We start from the raw sequence: 20,085 nt of genomic DNA on the forward strand, positions 1-20,085 counted from the left end.
ATTTTCTTGTATCTAGTTAATAGTTACACTTAAAAAATTAAGTTCGTCCGATGTCAGTAATAAAAGTAAAAAAAGAGAACAACTCACCCTGCTTTCCTATACAATTGTAGGTTTTGAGTAAACTTAAGTAATATGTTTATTGGATTTAAAAGTAAACAATAATTATAGATGATTTATCTTCGTAATTACGAAGAAATAACAAAACTTGAACATAAAATTTTTACCATTTTTCGTAATATTTCGACATTCAACAATACTTCTTCTCAGATTTATTAAAAATCAAAAAATGACCAATTAGCAATAACCTAAAGAAAATTTACTAATAGTTAATACAAATAGAAAATGGGCACAAGTTTACCAAAATCGGATTAAGTTTTCTTGTTAAATAGTTGTGCAAATAAAAAAAAAAATTAAAATTAAAATAATTGTAAAAATCAATCTTTTGCTCCGTCAGAATAAAAAAAAATAACTAATGATTTAAATTTCTTCAGAATTATACACTAAACAACTCGGAAAAGAATATGAATAATATTTTTATTTGCATTGTTTAATAATTTTACGTTTTAGATGAAATTATTAATCAAGCCCATGATTTTGTTGGAAGTTATATACAACTATTTTGTAACATACTATCGTGTAGATACGTACCTGTATGTGATAATTCATCATCTTCATAAGAGTATAAAATGACAAGACATTCACTCAACATTCACAACACAACTCTCCAATTCTCAAACTTATTTTTACAAGAAAATAATATCATTAATTATTTTTGAATTACTACTCAAGTAATTTATTTTCATGTCTTAAAATCCAAAATTTAGGAAATTTATAAAAAAAAAATGTTAATTTAATATCGGTCATTTTAATTAATATAATAAAACACATTGTCAAAAATATCTATGTAAATAATAAATGTAGCAAAAATTCTGTGTTTAAATATATAACATATTATAGAAATATAGGTTATGGAACTAACTAAAAGTTAATAAAAATATTCAGTATTAAAATTATATTTTAATTTATATTATAATCATATATTTAAAAAAAAAATCAATTTATTTTTCAATACTTACAAAACCTTACAGAGAATGTATAATGTGATCATAATTTGGCATGGAATTAGTAGCCCAAAAATGTATTAAAGCCTTATGAAGAATAAAAATTAATAATTGTATATCAAATACATTTTACTGAAGTCAAAATATACCCAACTTACAAAATATAAATTAAAATAAATAAAATCGTATATAAAACTACTTATATTATATATTATATGTAAAGTAATGCAAGATGTATATTGTGTTTTAAAAAATCGCTGTTTTAGAATAATTTATCTATTTTTTTTTTAAATTTATCAACTTTAGATACCGAACACTTAAACTAACATTTATGATTATTTATTATTTTTTATGCCAGTGATACATTTATTTATTTTAACAATTTTGTATACAATATCTATCATTTACAATTTTTACCATTTTAAATCATGTTCATCTATTTTTTCACTAAACACAGACATTTCCGTGGGTAAAAACAAGCAAAAACGTCCAATAGAACTTATAAATTATAATACACATTATGGTAAGTGAACATTTTCCATGAATAAAAGCAAAGTACCTATATTATTTAAAATAAAAAGTTTTTAACTAACAATCATATTTTAAAATAATATGTTTTGATAAATTAATAATGAAATTGTTATAATAATATTTTCAACAACAATTTTATGTTAAGTTAAAAAAAAAAAATTATTATACATTTTCATTTTAGTTATTTTTAGTATTCCCTCGTCAAACTGACAAAGTAATGTATAATATAGCCTATAAACTATTCTTTTATAATTTGTAACTTTTGGGTTATTATTTAGACAACGATGAATTAATTTTTATGTTAAATATAATTTTCATATGTGATTTAGAGCAATAATAATTTATTTACTCCTGATATATTATACTGACAAAATTCTCTCTCTCGCACATCTAAAAAACATTCAATTCCAATTAATTAATATTTCAACTCTGCAGAGTGAGTTTTACTTGCATATAGTTCAATGTATTTGATATTAATTCTCAAAACTATTATTTTTTATAATTTATAATTTTCGAAAGAAAAAAAATTGTATACAAACAACAAACTTAATTTGTTTTTCATCTCATTGTATTTATGTTATACACGTTCACTTATCTTTGCCCTTAAGCCTTATCAGTGTATACCATTTAGTTTTACTCAGATTCCTGTCCGGTCACCATTAATCAAACAAGACGTCATCCACACCTCCAAACTGAAATTTTCCTTCGTATAAGCAGCCATAAAAAACAACTTTTTTTTGCTGATCTTTGCGGTTTAACGTGCTTAACGTTTTTAATGTGTACACAGTACATGTTTACTGAAAAAAAAAAATTACACGATTTTTCGAAGTTTTATGTTTGAGCTTTAAGAGGGTGTGCCTTTCATTCTGTTTTGGGGAACATGCTCTAAAACAAGGTCTGTAAGTGATTGGACAGTCATAGAACATAAAGCTGGAGAAGAGTGGAAAAAAGAGGAGAAAAGTGTTATCGATCTTTATGCTAAATGGTGCAAGAGAAGGCACGATTACTACAAGCCACAATTTAAGATAGCACTATCTTATATACTATCTTAAATTGTGTAACACACACTATGACCATCTCTCGAGTGTATTTGTTATGTGTACAACTGTACATTATAATATGCAGTTATGTCACCAAACATAACTTTTTCGGATAATAATAATATATATACTATATTTTAAATGCTAAATAAATTTCAGTGTTAGCAGTTATTACAATATAAAAATCACAGATAATATCAGTCATTTGTCATGTTTGTCAATGTTAAACGTATTTAACTTAATTACTGTATTTCTAAAATATTAGAAATTCAATTTTTATCTTTATTATATGGTATTTGAACATTAAATGTAGATGAGTAGCCTAATACCATTGATCGTAAAGAAATGTATACAAAGTAACATAAATTAATTTAATAACATTATGATGATAATATAAATCGTTGGCAATGAGCCATCGCTTTATTATTTATTTAACTATATTTCTAAAACTGTGTCATTTATCATTTTTTAATGTAATAACTATGTTATCAACATAATTAATAATAATAAAAATAATTTTTTGAATTGTAATCAATACAAAGAGTCAATTGAGCCTATATTATATGCATTATATCTTTACAAAACTTCGCTTATAAATAAGAAATATTTAAATAAAAACAGATAAACACATAAATGGTACATTTAATTCATCAAAATGTGACACAATTGTCATTCCTGTTTGTTTTTTAGCTAATAGGTATAGTACAAAAATGATATACTTAATACTTATATCTTATAATATTATCTTAATGAAAAACTATATTAAAATCATCATACAATTTATTTATAAGTTTTATAATTTAATAAACAACAATAAGTCAATATTGTCAAAAAAATGCATGGAAACTATTGATTTACTGCTTCAAATGGATTCAAGTTAATATATTATTTAGGTACTATATATATATATATTGGTTATTTTATTTAATACACACACATAAGCATATATACGGAATACATGTATACAAAAGCAAGCTAAACAATATTTTAAAACCATATGAAACATGGAAAAAAGACTATAGCCAAGGAACGTTTGCCAAATAACAACTTCACTACTCGTTTTTGCTTGACCCTTTTCAAAGAAGTAAATACATCTTTCTTTTAACGCGCCAAATTTTTCTATACAGAATGCTTTTCCTCGAGCCACATTTAAGAATTAAACGATTTATTATTTTTATTGATAATTTATAATTATCAACAAATAAAAACTGACATTTTATTTTTATTCTATATTGTATAATGATATAATTAGTTTAATTTTCATTAGAATAAAACATTTTGTTTTTAAATATTATATTTTAAATTAACCGTTGGCCCAATACAAGTTTTTTTTATTATATTTAGATATTTTTAATATTGAAAAATTCTTACATAATTTAATCTTTTTTCCGTTATTATTGTTTATTTTTGTGCTGCTGTTTTATTTATATATTAAAGCTTTAGTTATTAAAACTTTATCGTATAAATTGTAATTATTGTAAAACGTACTTTAAATATACAAGAAAAATATTTTTAAATGTTATAACTTATAATCGATAGCAAAAATAACGTTATAAACTGGTAAACTAACTCTCCCACCTCCTTAAAATTACCAGACATATAGTATTACATCTATTACAGTATTCTAATACTTCAATTTTAATGCGTATTAAGAATTTGTTAATAGTGTAAATACTAAATTGTATAAATAATACAATAATAATTAAATTATTTTTACATAATTTAAAAAATTAATGCTAATGCTAGTGAACTAGCAAGAAAGTCAGATAGTCAAATAACAAGAATAGATTACCAATAGCTCGTTATATATTGTTAGAACGAATACTCGTTGTAAATGAAAAGTGAAAATACAAATACTTGAAACCACTAAAAAAATTGGAAATGTATTTATATGCTAAGTGATTTATGTGACGTAAAATTCTCATTACAAAAAATGTCAACATTTAAAAATAAATTATTTAACATAATTAAATTTGTTAAAAACAATAATTACTTTTTATTATTTCTAATTATTATTTTTTTGGTAACAACATACATTCTTAATTACTTATTCCAAAACAGAATATTTTCGGAGTAGGCATTTTGGTGAGATACTGAGATATAAATATAAATATGTGTATTCTATTGAATAAAAATTGAATTTCGTACGAGTAGTACACAAATAAAATAAACGAAAGTTACATTATTTAAAGTTTAGACGAGCGCTGTTTTACATTAATTATAATTATAAATTATAATGGAGCTATTTATAGACATTTTTATAATAATTTGTATTTTTCTTTGCGCAATCTTTTTTTTTTATAGACGAGTTTATATTTTAACAAAATTGGATAATTAAATGAAAAATATCGATTTACGTTATTTTATTGTACCAACCTATAGTTAAAAAATATTAATCGTTATTCAGTATAAACTTTAAACTTTTCATCATTATGTTGATCATTATTTTCCATACTCAGTGAAATTTTAAAATATTTAGAATATTTAAGCTATGCTATTCAAGACCTATCTAATCCAACCTTGATAAACCCTATAACTTAGGTACGCCTGCACCGAACTACACAAATCCGAATTACATACAAATAGTTGTACCAACACACAACTAAACTAACCTAGCGAGATAAGTGAAATCTAAATTACATTCAAACTGAAATACACTTTACACTTTAGTCTTAAAATGAAATACACTAAGTACCATACTACCATGTTTAATCCACCGTATATCATCCTGTTGGTCCGATTTTTTTTTCAAAAGAGATAAGTACAACGAGGTATAAGTGATAATTGGACACACAAGCTTAGGTTTAAACTTTCCATTATTTTGCATACATGAAATAAACAGGCATATACCTACCTAATCACAGCTGTATCCACCATTGACCATAAAACCTCTCGGTTTGATGTAGAAACTATTTTTTTTTTAATTTGAGAGTAGTAATTTTAAGATTCTAATCGAAAATTATAAGAGTAAATATGTTTAATACTAATGGCGCCGAACACGGGTACATGAACTGTAGAAAATTCACCAGTATTATTTATGGGTGAGTCAGGTGGGTGGGTGTGTGATAATAAAAAATAGTTTGTTATCTTGTATGTATATAGATATAGTTAGAAATAAATAAAGTACTATTCAAACATAACTAAAACTAAACATTTTTTTAGTAGTTGGGTCCAACACCAGCATTTTTTCCCCATAACAGGAAATATAGATCGGCGCCATTGGTTAATATAGCTACTGAATGGGTACTTTATTTTAAGAACCCACCTTCATCAGTTTTGAAAAGATATATTATATTATTATTTAGGATTTGTATACATATTCAAAGTAAATATATGGTTTTGATAATAAAAGTGTTTATTATAAGTCATAATTATAAAATTATACTTTACATGTTACGTACGCAATCAGCAATCGTCTAAAAAAAGATTCGATTTACACTAATTATGTTATTGTAGATTAGTGTCATCATTTATTTTGAACATACATAAAGGACTTATAACCATTAACCAATAAGATAAACTTTATAAGGCCGAAAATTATTCATACGGCATGTCTCTAAAACATATTTGCCAAATTAAATGATAGACATATTTAACAGCTTCGTTGGTATGAAAATTATAAATGTCGACTATTTTCGATCTGTACTGGTTTTTTTTTTGTAAAATGAAAGTAACGAAGTCACTTTTCTTATTGAATTATTGAAAAGTAAAGTAATTTCATTATGATTGTATTTGAGTAACAAGTAACGTAACTTAATTACTTTTTAAAAGTTACTTACCCAACACTTCTGAAAATATTCTATTTAATTACTATTCGATCGCATGCCTCATTGTAAATATTAATAGCAATATTTACAGTAACCGCTTTGTTAGATTTTAATTGTGTAGAAAATAAAATATACAAATTTAACAATTTCAAATTATATTAACTATTTAATTATATTTACAATATATAATATTTATATTATAAAAATAAGTATAGTATTATATAAATATTAAATATATATAATTATGCGTGCTGTAAATTACTGTATATGTTTAAATATATATATAATGTGTGTGAAAAAAAAACAGTGATATTATTCTTTTGTTTAGTAGGTTTCGAGTATACCTCATTTATTTAGCATGTTACTGTAATACATGTGTTAATTTGGAATTCAATGATAAATAATTGTTTAAGAAAAAACAATTCAGAACTGAAACAAAGTGTCAGCCTCTGTTTTACAGGATATATTCTTAATATACTTATACAATATACACATATATATACAACATTTTTTACTTCAATTTATGTCGATAAGTGTACAATTATTCGACACTCAGTAATACAATAAATAAATTATTATAGGTACTGACTACCAATAATATACTAGGTACTGAAATTAAATTAATTCTTGATATCAAAAGATAATTCCTTAATAGTACCTTACCTAAATATGTATTACTAATGATAGCATGTACCAATAGGTAACGGACAACGGTATTAAATGTTTTATGTTAGTACTTTGTTAATGATTATATGATTTCTAAAATACCTTATATAATTAATAGAGCAACTGAGTAGTCCAAACAACATATATATATATGATATTTTTTAATAAATCAATAAATGTATGAAATACGAATAATATTATACATTTAAATAACATGAAATCATTTAAGTTTTTAAATATTATAAATATCTTAATGATAATATTATATTATTATTATTATTATAATATATTCCAGTTAAATTATTATTTTTAATTATTTTTATGATCTTTTAGTGATATAACATTTTGAAATCAAATTTTAAACAAACACTTCACATGCAACACTTGATAAATGTTTAGGCGATAAAGTTATGGTAGAATGATTTTTCGATCTCTTTACTTATTTCTGCTATCCATCTTCCATACTACATCTTAACGCTAAATACAACCTATAACTCTTGAGTTATTTGGTGGAAATAATATGATTATGATAATATCCCAATTTCACGGAAAAGTTATTTAATCTTAATAATATGATAAATTTATTTTAAAATCTATTTAAAAAAATAAAAATTAATAAAGTTATAATTTCAATTAGTTTCAAAATAGATAATAGAAATTTAAATCATGTAAAATACAATTATATGAATATTTTTCAAGTATGGTTTATTTTTAAGTAGAATAATACTGCTATTGTTAAATTATTATTGCAAAATATTTTTTTTTATTAATATATGATAACTAGGGCTAAATTAAAATGCCCTGAACACTATCGAAAAAAAATAACCAAAAATACCTTTTAAACGTAATAATGCCTTTAAAAAATGACGCGTAACTACGCATATAATGGGAAAACGACAGCTTAACTTTTGGCATTTTTTACAAATATTTGTATTATATATTTTAACTAAACTAATAACAGTACAAAAACAAAATCCAAAATATAGGCACAATAAATAAATATTATATATTGGAAATAAATGCTTCAATATATCTCAATCAGACCAATTTGTTATTATATTTTGTTTTGAGTCTCACCTTGTAAGACAACCAATTTCGATGATTACTGAAGATAAATAAAGACATTATAAAATTCATACACAGATCAATTGTAATTTATGTATTAAAAATATAAAAAATCAAAATAATGAAATTAATATTTATTGATATTATATTTTAAATTTCCTAATTTAAATTAAAAACTCATAGAATATATTAATATATCCACCGAAAACTGCAAAATAAAAGCTTCACCATTGAAGTTATATTCAATATTATATAATAATTTTTAAACAAACTTATAATATGTACAATGTATATGAATAATTTACTGATAATAATTAATTAACTGCTAACTGATGAATTTGAGCTTCATATGATTGATGTACTGTCAATACACTCAAAAAATAAAATGCAATACCTATTATCTCAAGTGTATAGCGATAGAAATAAATATGTATCCAAGGCTTACTAAGGTGTACTTGGCAATATATTTTAATGTCCTTAAAAGTTACGAATAGTAAACAATTATATTCAGGCTACTTTCAAATTGCGTATTCCTTTGCACAAAATTATTGCCAAAAAATAGTAGAAGCATAAAGACAAACCACTCGTCAGTTTCTTACAAAAATCACGTATAAAACTAATTTAATGCGTCTTTTGTGTTAAAATAACAAGTCCTAATACATAATACGAGACTAAAAAAAATAAAGTTGAAAGACTCCACTCAGAGATCAAAAGTCAAAACAACTACTACCTAATCGGACCAATAAGAAACACACCACTCAACCATTCTGATCGTCTTAACACGCGCCACTCAACCAAACTCATAATAATCTGAACACTCAAAAATAGCAAAATATTGTATGCTTTAATCCCCATTACAATCATTATATTAATCTAAATTCTACCACACACACATAATACACTCTTAGATGACTCAATATCAAATTATTAAACTGTACACATAATATGTACGATATCGTATAATGTCTTGATAATTATGATTCTTTTTTCTTTCTCTTTTGCAGACATTATTTTTTATGTAAATACGTATACAGTAAGTATATAATGTTCTATGTGTATATTGTATACTTAAACTTCATAATTTTATGGGAAAATTTAAGTTTTATTTAATCACATTTTTAAACTTAATTGCAAAACTGCAAATGGCGTACAATAATAGGGTCATAGTATTCGTTTGTTAAAATGAGACGAAAAATAAAAATAAATATTATACAATTATTATACATGTCAAAAAAACTGATCGTTTATTCATCGCTAAAAAATGTTCATTCACTTTTGTGAAGTTCATTCAAAATCAAATTATCGTGTTTTGGTTGAGATGAATACATTTTATTCATATATTTTGAAAAAAACTTAAATAATAGATATTATATGTTGACGACAGATTTATTTCTTTTTCATAAACTAACATCCTTAAAATCCAACTGTACTTTTACTTGTATTTGTACACTTGAACTAAAGATCATAATGCTTCGAAATATTTGGCTAATAGTCTATGGCATTGTTGAAAATTATCTTCTAAAATAGTTATTCACTCAATCAACAAAAAACATTTGTACATTTTGATTTTAGATTCTAGAATAAAAAACAGGGTATAAAAAGAAAATATGAAGAATAAAAATCATATACTTTTAACCTAAAATAAAAGGACAAAAGATAGCGAATCTAAATGGGAGACATAGTGGGAACCAATAGAAATAAATAAGAGTATATATTTATTCCATATACACAATTGATTTTAAACAAAATAGATTTTTCCATTTGTATTATTTTTTTCTTTTATAACCACAAATAAAAAAATAAACTAAAATGTTTCTTATAGTCTTATTAGTTTGAAATTGGTATTTTAATCTGATAGAAAATTGCAAACATTTTTTTTTCAAAAAACAATAATTAATAAGCTAACTAATTGTATCAATGCGTTAGAATATTCTTAAAAGTACAATATTTTCCATACACATTTTCTTAGTATATTTTATATGATAATAAAAAAAAATATTTCAATATTAATTTTTTAATTAATGCATTTATAATTATTATACTTTTTTAATAATTTACTGATATAATAATTATTCTTCTTTTATAAATTAAAAAATATAATTTAAAAGTCATTTTTTACAATCAAATCACACATAACATACATATATTTTTATGTTATAATAAAAAAAATTGTATTTTTTATACTTTTTAATGTGTAATTACCTTTTTAAGTAATCTCTACAATACTATATTATATAAATAATAAGTATAACGTATATTTTTAAGCTATATAATACTATATATCAATTTATAAAATATAATTTTATGTAAAAAAAGTAATAAATTATCGTTTTAGATAGGAAATAATATTCTATATACATATACTTTTAAGTAATATAGTTAATCTTTATAGATACGGTATGCAATACACTTATTTATGATATATATTCACTATTATTGAATACACATGTTTGATTGAAACAATAATACAAATGTTTAAGAATCAGGCCATCGACTTTTGAAATATTCAAGTACATACATCAAATTAATTAATACAGTAAGTTTTATTTATAAGTCGTTTATGTTTTTTAATAAAAGAATTTTTTTCCAGAAATTATCGTAGATTAATCTATTTATTGCGAGCTAAAAACCAATAACTATTAAAATATAAAATAAGGAACTATTTTTTTTTAACGCCTATTAATAATTTGTTAACAGTGTATATTGAATGAATAATATAATAATAATATTAAAAATTTAAAAAAAAAATTAAAAAAATTAATGCTAATGCTTAAGAATCTATAGTGAACATAACAGGAATAGATTACACAATTTATATTATTAAAGTATATTACACAATTCTAGTACTCTAGTATCCAGATGACGTTCTACTATTACAAATAATAATTCGTATCTATTGAAAATAGTTTAATGCTCTACAATATTCATCATTAAATCATAAAAATAATTTCCAGTGCCAGAAGTCAAAATAACTCATATTGACAGTATTGACAGATATTATAACGTTATTGTTACACTATATTATGCGCATAGTTAAAGTTCCATCTAGACAACCGCGCGTACACTACGTTTATCAAGATAAATACAGTGTTGATGAATTATTATAGTTATCTATAAACACCGAAAATAAATATCAAAGTATGAAATGAAAATCTCTAATACAATACATAGGCGAACATCTTGGACGATTGCCCAGATTTCAGTTGCTCGTCTTAGTGAACACCACATTTATCATAATCTATAACAAACACAAAAAGCTCTTAATGGAGTGGAAAGCCCGGTGTGTAAATTAGACTATTAAGCATAAAGTTTGGAATGCATTGTCCGGTACCGAATAAAATCGATAGGAAACTCATTAAGAACACCATCAGATTCCAGATTCTATGGGCATCCGCATTAGTACAGTAGCAAGTCTTGAAATCAGCTTAACAGCAGTAAAACCATTTAAAATAATTTAGTTGACCAATATATATATTTATAGAAGTAATGGAAAGTAGTAAGGGAGGGAGGTAAACGCGTAAATGTCACATTCGTTTCGAACAAAATGAAATTACAGCCGTCAATCTCTGTGAGAGGGGCACTGGTGTTGATTATCAACAGCCGATAAAACAATTTTTAGAATTTCTGTGTTCAAAATAATTTGCACGTGACACCGATAAAACTACAATATTATATTATTATGTACTACATGGAATGGAATAGAATATAATAATAATAAAAAAAAAAAAATACCCATTAAATAATTTAAGAACTATTGTAACAAAATAATAGTTACAAATTATTAAATTATAATATTTATCTGCTATTCAAAAAAATTAATAACGACCTGAAAATCTAATATAATAGATGCATATATTATTATAAAAAATATGAACAATGCATTATATATTATTATATCGATATCATTATATGTTTCGCATTATAATATTTGTTTTAAAAGTATTAGAAAATACAACTTTTAAAAATTATTTATGGCCATATAAGTTTAGACTATTGTTTGAATAATTGTATTGATTTTACCATTTACAATTCACATGCAGTGATAATATTAATAAATGTTTTCATATTCAACTACATTATTTTTAAGTTCAGTATTCAATTTAGTATTCAATTTTTATTAGTTGTAATACTTTTAGTATTTTTAAATGAATCTTATTCATTATGTATTAAAGAATTATATTTTAAGAAAAGTATTTTCTTAATGTTTTTATAATGGATACCTGTTGCGAATTTCTGCAGGCTCAGATACAGAACGTAAGGCTAAGAGAATTATTCAGTGTCCTAGCTAATTAAGCTTTGATTTTAAGAAAAATAAAAACCTATATCATGTCTTTATTAAACATAATATATTATAATCTAAAAGGTTTAAAAATGTTTGTTTTTATTTATTGTGAAAGTTTCAAATTATAAAGATAAATTTATAAGAAAGCATATACACAATATTCACAATATGTAATAGTATACAATTTTGAATAGTATCAATTGGTACCGATTTATAATAAAACTATTTTATAATAATATCATAGAAAATATAAATATATTATCATTATTTGAAAATAGAGGAACAGCTAGTGGTATCGGAAAAATGACAACGATGTAGGTCAATAAAAATATGATATATTCCACGCAATAATTCAAACAGATTATCGTTAGCTGTAATTTATTATAATATTATATATGCATGCAGCATCATATTCGACAGTAAATCCGTGTTCTAACCCTAAACGATGATAGAAAAGGGATTTTCGGACATCAAATGCGTGTGAAGGACCCTTATGATTATAGCCCCTACCCATAAGCGAAGTTTTAGGAGAAAGTTTATGAGAAAGAACATTGAATACATGTCAATGCTTATGGTAGATAAATGTATGTATAACCTCAATATCTCAAATTTAAACGGAACTAAATAATAAATTTGTATTTGTAAGGTTTTGGCTTATCGAGATTTTAAAAATAAAATAATAAAACCATTATTTGTGCAAAATAAAAAATAATTTATTTTAATTGTCAAATACTTATAATTATTATTTAGAAATTAAAATATCATAAAAACCTACATTGTACAAATAATATGTACGTTTGAATATTCTATACCTTATTATACTTATATATCTATATTAGATCTATATTATTATCTATATCGAGAAAAAAATTAATAAATTATATTACTTTTATGCTCCTAATATGTATAATGCCATTAAAATATTCTAGAAAATGTATGCCATAAATATTTTAAATATAACTAATTCAAAATATTTAGAGAGTGTTCATTACTAAATATTTTAAAATATCACCGATTTTATAGTATTAAAATACTCTTATTAAGTTTAATTTGAGGTGTGGTTATACATACTCGTACATACAATATGTGTATTTTGTTTTGGAGATCAACTGGAGATATATTGAATTGCTCCGTATACTAAACAAATAAATCAGCGTTTTCAATTACGCGGCAGGTGAAAACTGTAACCTATGAGTTTTCTTTTTTTCCCCTTATTTCAGGTTTAACCGAAAGTATAGACCCTGGTTTACGCCAACTGTCGTTATTGTGTTTTATGACCCAACTGAAAGAATATTGCGTTTTTTCTTCTATCGTCGATCTCCTATCCTCTATTATTTCTACCAAATAATAATAAATATTAGAGTTTTGGTTTTTTTGAATTTCAATAATTATCAATTTAGAATTTAGATTTGTCTGTTATATTTTTAAATATCTTCTTTAAGTGTAATATACAGTTTAATTTGAGTGATAAATTAATACAATACATTTAACTTAACACAAAGTTTTTATCGCAAATTATAGAATAACATTCCAGGCGTAAGGACTAAAGACATATTAAATTTCTTTAGCTTATCTTGGAATATTTTCTAAATTACGAAAAAAAAATACTAATTAATTTTAATTTGCAATTATTATTATTAATTTTTTTTATAATTTTAAGTACCTAAAAGTTTGTTTTTATAATTTATTAGTAAATTATCAAATTTTTAAATTATGATTTTATTTGAGAATTGTTTTAAGTTAAATACACTATACAACGATACATCCAATAATTAATTTTAAAAAAAACTTACTTAATATTAAATCATATTTTGTTGTTTTTTGATTGATTTTGCATAAAAAAATGTATTTTTTTGTACACGAATATAACGAGAATATTTGTTAGTTTTTCTTTAAAGCATTGTTAGCTTCATATTTCGCCTTATTTAGCATACGAATGATCGACCGTTATGATACTGAAACTATATAATAAATGTATACATAATATTATGTTTAATCATTTTAAAATTTTTGTTTATAATAAGTATAGTAATAAAACTTAATTAAAGAAAACAATGATTAATATTGTATTGTTACAATATTTATGCACAATAGCACAATATACTTCATAATTTATTTTTTTTATCTAGTTAATTATTTTGTACATCTAATATAATAAATAAATTAATTTAATTTACAGAGATTCATTTTCCGAATGCAATTTTTAAACTTATATAATCTGGTAGTCCACTCAACTTTTCAATATTTTTTTTTAAATTTACATAAGGTATAAAAAAAATTCTAGTATACATTTTCGCCATGTGTATGCTAAACAAAAGGATATGGACTTAAAATATTTTATTAGTCGAATATCTGCAAATGAAATCTAGAAAATTTTTTACTTATGAAAAATGCAGTAACTGAATGATAGATATTTAAGATGAATAAATTAAAAATATAAAATTATTAAGATTACAAACTATAAACTCAAACTCCCAAAATCTATAAACCTGGCATCTAGAGTTGATTCTCTGTTAGAACCAACATAATATCATATTATTATTAAAATTCCATGAAACTATCTTGCATTTAATTCTAATTACATTGATGTTAAAACTATAATATAATCTCATTATAACGTAACTTCAAACGTAGATATTCTTTACTTTAACTAACTTTTTTATTCCCACTAAAATCTAGCCTACGTAGATTAAAATATACCATACCTTTTATGGTGATAATAATAACACTTATACAATTACAGGTAAAATTATAATATTTATAATAATAATAATCAAAATGTTGTGATACCAATCTATTATTGTTTATATGAATGTAATACTGTCAAATTTAAAAATTATGCATCTAGGTAGTAACAGGCTATACAATACAACATAATTAGAAAGTTGTCAAAGAATCATCTTAATATATCACATAAGCATAGAACTGTAAGCTTACAAATGTGTACTTACAGGTCTTCCTACTTGTTATTTTGAAAAGGAAAAATTTAATTATTATTCATTTTCACTGTTTTCAAAAGTTTATGATTAAATTATTTCACCAACTACTTGTTTACATTGTATATCTAAAACTATTTGTTAATGTAAAAAAAACACATACACCAAACATAATATTATAGTCGTTATATTATTATTCAAGTGACCCACGACGTGTATAGTTGATGACGATCGTGGGTAATGCAATTTGATTCAGTTAATACTATGTATACGGTTATAGTACTCTGTTCGACTGAAAACGCTCCGCCCGTCCGTAGGCCAGGTCGCATCCGGTGGATGAGACGATGGTGAATGCAAACAACGTGCACTTGTTATTTGTCGCTGAGAGGCCAAACTGAGCTGAGAGACGAAAGGAAAAAAGGGTGAAAAAAAGTCATGAGATTTCACACAATCCATTTTTGACTTCGATAAATTCTATTACGAAACAGTCGTGCCAACGTTATTTTGGAAGTCATGTGTTTGGGGTGGTGGTAAAAATGGCAATGGAAAGAGCTTAGAATTTCTCGCCTTTTTGTTAAATTATAACGTTTGTGTGTGTGTGGTATAGCGTCGGTCGTAGCGCGACGATGATGTTGGTTGGAGGGTATTTTTGGCGGGCAGGAGAGGAATAGCTCTAATAAGCAGATTAAGAGAGCGAGGAGATGGCTACGCAGAAGGGAGGAAAACTTTTTCCCCCTGTCCCCAACCCTCCGCCCATTTCCTTCCGTTATAAACACACCTCGCATCCCGTTTTTCCAAGCAACCGAGTCGTTTATTTCGCAAAAGTTACGTCTCATTTTGCCTTCCCCTCCCCCTCCCCCAAACACACCCTCTCTCAAATAGCAACGCTTGGTAATGATTTACGGTCCTAACTTTATTCTGTTTCTATTTTTTTTTTCCAGTCGGATTGCCCTTGTGCCGCTTCCCTTCCTCGCAGTTCGACGCCGCCGCCACCACCGTACATTATGTGTGTCGTACAATTTATGTTGTTTTCATGCATCCCTGAACATGTATATCCGGCGACTGTGGAACACCAGCCGAGTGCCTTATATAATAATATAGCCACAGCGACCACGACGACGATGCGGTCGTATAATATTATTGTGGGTGCGACTCGATGGACGGCGACGAACCGCGTACACGGATTACAGCCTTGGACGACGTGGACCAACTACGAAATGCAGTAAGAAGAGCCTGCACCGAGACGGAATACGGCTGTGAGGTCTTCGAAAACTTGGCGTCAAGATTGGCGAGCGGCAATCACGGTATGTATAATAGTTAGCAACACGCGCGTATACATCCGGGCGCGCTATAACGTATTTCGCTTCCGGTATATGTACGAAGTGTAGGTACATAAAATATCTCGACGAGGACTATACTGAGTAGGCACTACACGGCGTTGTATATATAATTACCACGCGAGTATAAGATGTATACCATAACTATTATAAACATGTACGCGTAGTATGTACGTATTATTATTATACACGACGTTTGATTATACAATAATTAAATGGGTCAAAAAGCGGCTGCATTATAATATGGCGTGTAAATACTGTAAACATTAAATATATAGTGTATAACACTTTAGCTTCATGTATAGAAGAAGAGCAGTGGTGGGGTAACCAGGACCTTGCTTTGGGGGTCTAATATTTTGTTATATTATTGGAGAGGCTTAACTAACTAGGATCCCTCATAAGTTTAGTATATGCCAATATCGTGAATACCTATATAATACTTAAGACATTAACCGTACATTAAAATTTTTTTATAATATTTTTATACATGGTTACATCTTACGTAGGTAATAATACGTTCGCGGAATACTAAAAGCGGTTTCAATTTTTCATACGTCTTCAGAAAGGGTTGCAGCTGGCCCAGCCCCTGAGCCCCCCCCCCCTGGCTACGCCTCTGAGAAGAGGTAGGTAGTAGGTAAGTATTGATATAACATGATACACTGTTGTTACATTCGCCCGACGTTATTATTATTATTGTGCATACCTTTTATTGTTATAAGTTGTTGATGATATTATTATTGTTACACCACAATCGCAGTATATTATTGTAATTTTATTATGCTACCTATCCGTTTGTGCGGAATAGTCGTTGCTATCTGCAATCTGTACTTTATAAACGTGATTATTTCTACGCGAGAAACTGTATATTATAGCATCGACTAATTATTATTATGATTTCATGTAACAATAAGACACTATAGAATTCTATACTCTTTATCACAATATTTAGCTATTTAATATCATGTTTTCAATGTAAAATTATCATTTTGTAGATTACGTGGGGATAGGGTATAAATTGATTATAAAGTATATAAAATTACGTCGTATTACATAATATTATTATTATTAGTAGTAGTATTAGTATTTATAATCATTAATCAATAGTATATACTTTGACTACATTTTTGACACATTTTACGAAATCATATATTAAAACAAATAACAATAGTTAAAGACTTCCTAATTAATTTTTATTTTAATATTATTGTTGGCATCATTATAAAATTAATATTGTATAAGTAAAAAAATGATTAAAAACTGAATTTTTTAATTAACATGTTTCACAAGTTATATAAATAATTATTAGATTAAATTAATTGATAAGAGGTAGCTAAATGCTGCTTAAAAATAAACCCATACCCATTTGAAATGTAACGGAAAACAAAGCAATAAGTTAAATATGATTACGTTTAGGAATAAGGAATTTTGAAAAAAAAGTTTTTACTAATAATATTTAGTATTATAATTATCAAACAATTTTTGAACACTCTAACGTATCCTAAAAGTTTATAACTTAATTAATGTATTATAATTATGTTAACAACTATTATTATTAAGCATGTATTGATAATTCCTACTAATAAAGTGATTCATGAATCATGATACAAATTTAAGTCTAATATGCAGAGTTCTAACTTAAATAATAAAATCCATTACAACATTTACAAAATGAAAACATTATTTTGTGTTTGTTTTATGTACAAAATTATCCTGATTATGAACAGCATGAAAGCTAAATTATAATACAATATTAGCTTATAATCTGTTATCGATAATTTAATTTCGGATAATTTAAATATTCTGATGTTATAAACTAATGTATAACTACATGAAAAATAGACTATGAATAATAATTAAAAGTAAAAAAAAATAAGTAACCACACAGCTGGACAGTATATCTCTAATGCATATCGTCATTGAGTGAGTTATTGCAGTATTATATATTAAATTTGAATTTAATGATAACTCGTTGCATAGATGCGTACGGAAATGATTCTTATCGAAGAAGGCCTATCAGAGCCTATATTACTAAGTTATATTTTATGATATATTTATTTTGCTATTATAGTGAATAGTGGTTTATTCAACAATTAGAAATGCAGTAGGCGATATACAGTATAAATTACTAGTCAATATTATGAAAATGCTTATAATAAAATATAATGTAGAAGATTTAAGTTCACACAAATAATATTTTTTTTAATTCCAACAGAATAGAAAAAATCATTTTATTTTTCGTTTAATTATCTAATTAGATGCATATTTGAACTTCAATATCTTTGTAAAAAATGTGAATATTTATTTTTAGATTTTTTTTTTATTTCAGCATAAACAATTTATGAGGAACTTTAAATTTAATATTCAAGCTTTTTTACCCTAAAAAGTGTATCATAAATACATTGAAAAAAAAAACTAGAAGCTGTAGGAAATTAAAGGTATATATAAATAGTTCACTATATTTGTGTAATAATTATTGTGTTTTTAATAAAATACAATTATGCATTTTCATATTAATATATTATTGAAGTATAGGTATTTTACCTGTATAGATTTATAATAGAAAATAATCTCAACTCTACAAACGACTAATCCAAATCAGTAGAGTAATATCGTCAATTTTTTTTCTTTCAAACTAATGAAATTTAAACAGTGTAAGATTTATGTAGGTTTAATTTAATAACGTTATAAAATGCGTTAATAAAGCACGTAATAAAATGAAATATATTTTATAATTACGTACTAATAACTTATTAACAACAATATGATTACAATTCACTATTTCGCGATAAACTAAAATAGTATATTTTGTTAAAAGCCTTTATATTGTGAGCAAGTTTTAGGCTGTTTGTTTCGCATATTTGAATATCAAAAAGGCTCCAAAATAAGTCGAATTCCAATCTGTAAACAAAGCTTTACACTTTAGTAAAGACAGAAAACCACAGGAGACTTTAAAAAGTTTGTATTAGGTAATGGTATTCACTGATAACGCTAAAACATTCTGTCAAAAGACTATACCTTTTCAACATGAATAATCGATTTTCATTCTTTTAGTCATTCTAACACAATAATAAGATCCTTACCGGTATATCTTCGAAAGTTTTTCAATTTACACACAATATAAGCAATATAAGTACTTAAGGATAGAACATTTTAAAATACTTGTTTGAATAGTAAGTACTCACATTCCTTATAGTTAAGTCGATTATTAAAAATTCAAATGAAATATCCTAATCATTATTTTAATAAGTTTAATTTATTATCTTTAAAAATACGAATATTTCTACTAATAAAAAGCTCAAAAATTATAAATAACATAACTAAAACAATTTTGTTTTGTTCCTCATTTCTAATGTATTTTGTAATGTACTAAGTACTACGATAACAATGCCTGTTTTTAATA

General features: G+C 24.9%; 1 protein-coding gene across 2 annotated transcripts in view; it reads right to left on the reverse strand.

Moving 5' to 3' along the window:
* Positions 1 to 20,085, reverse strand: part of LOC113556761 — a 169,712-nt gene that overhangs the window by 140,088 nt on the left and 9,539 nt on the right. The window lies entirely within an intron of this gene.

The sequence above is a fragment of the Rhopalosiphum maidis genome, chromosome 4, assembly GCF_003676215.2.
Source record: "Rhopalosiphum maidis isolate BTI-1 chromosome 4, ASM367621v3, whole genome shotgun sequence".
NCBI classification, from domain to species: Eukaryota; Metazoa; Arthropoda; class Insecta; order Hemiptera; family Aphididae; genus Rhopalosiphum; species Rhopalosiphum maidis.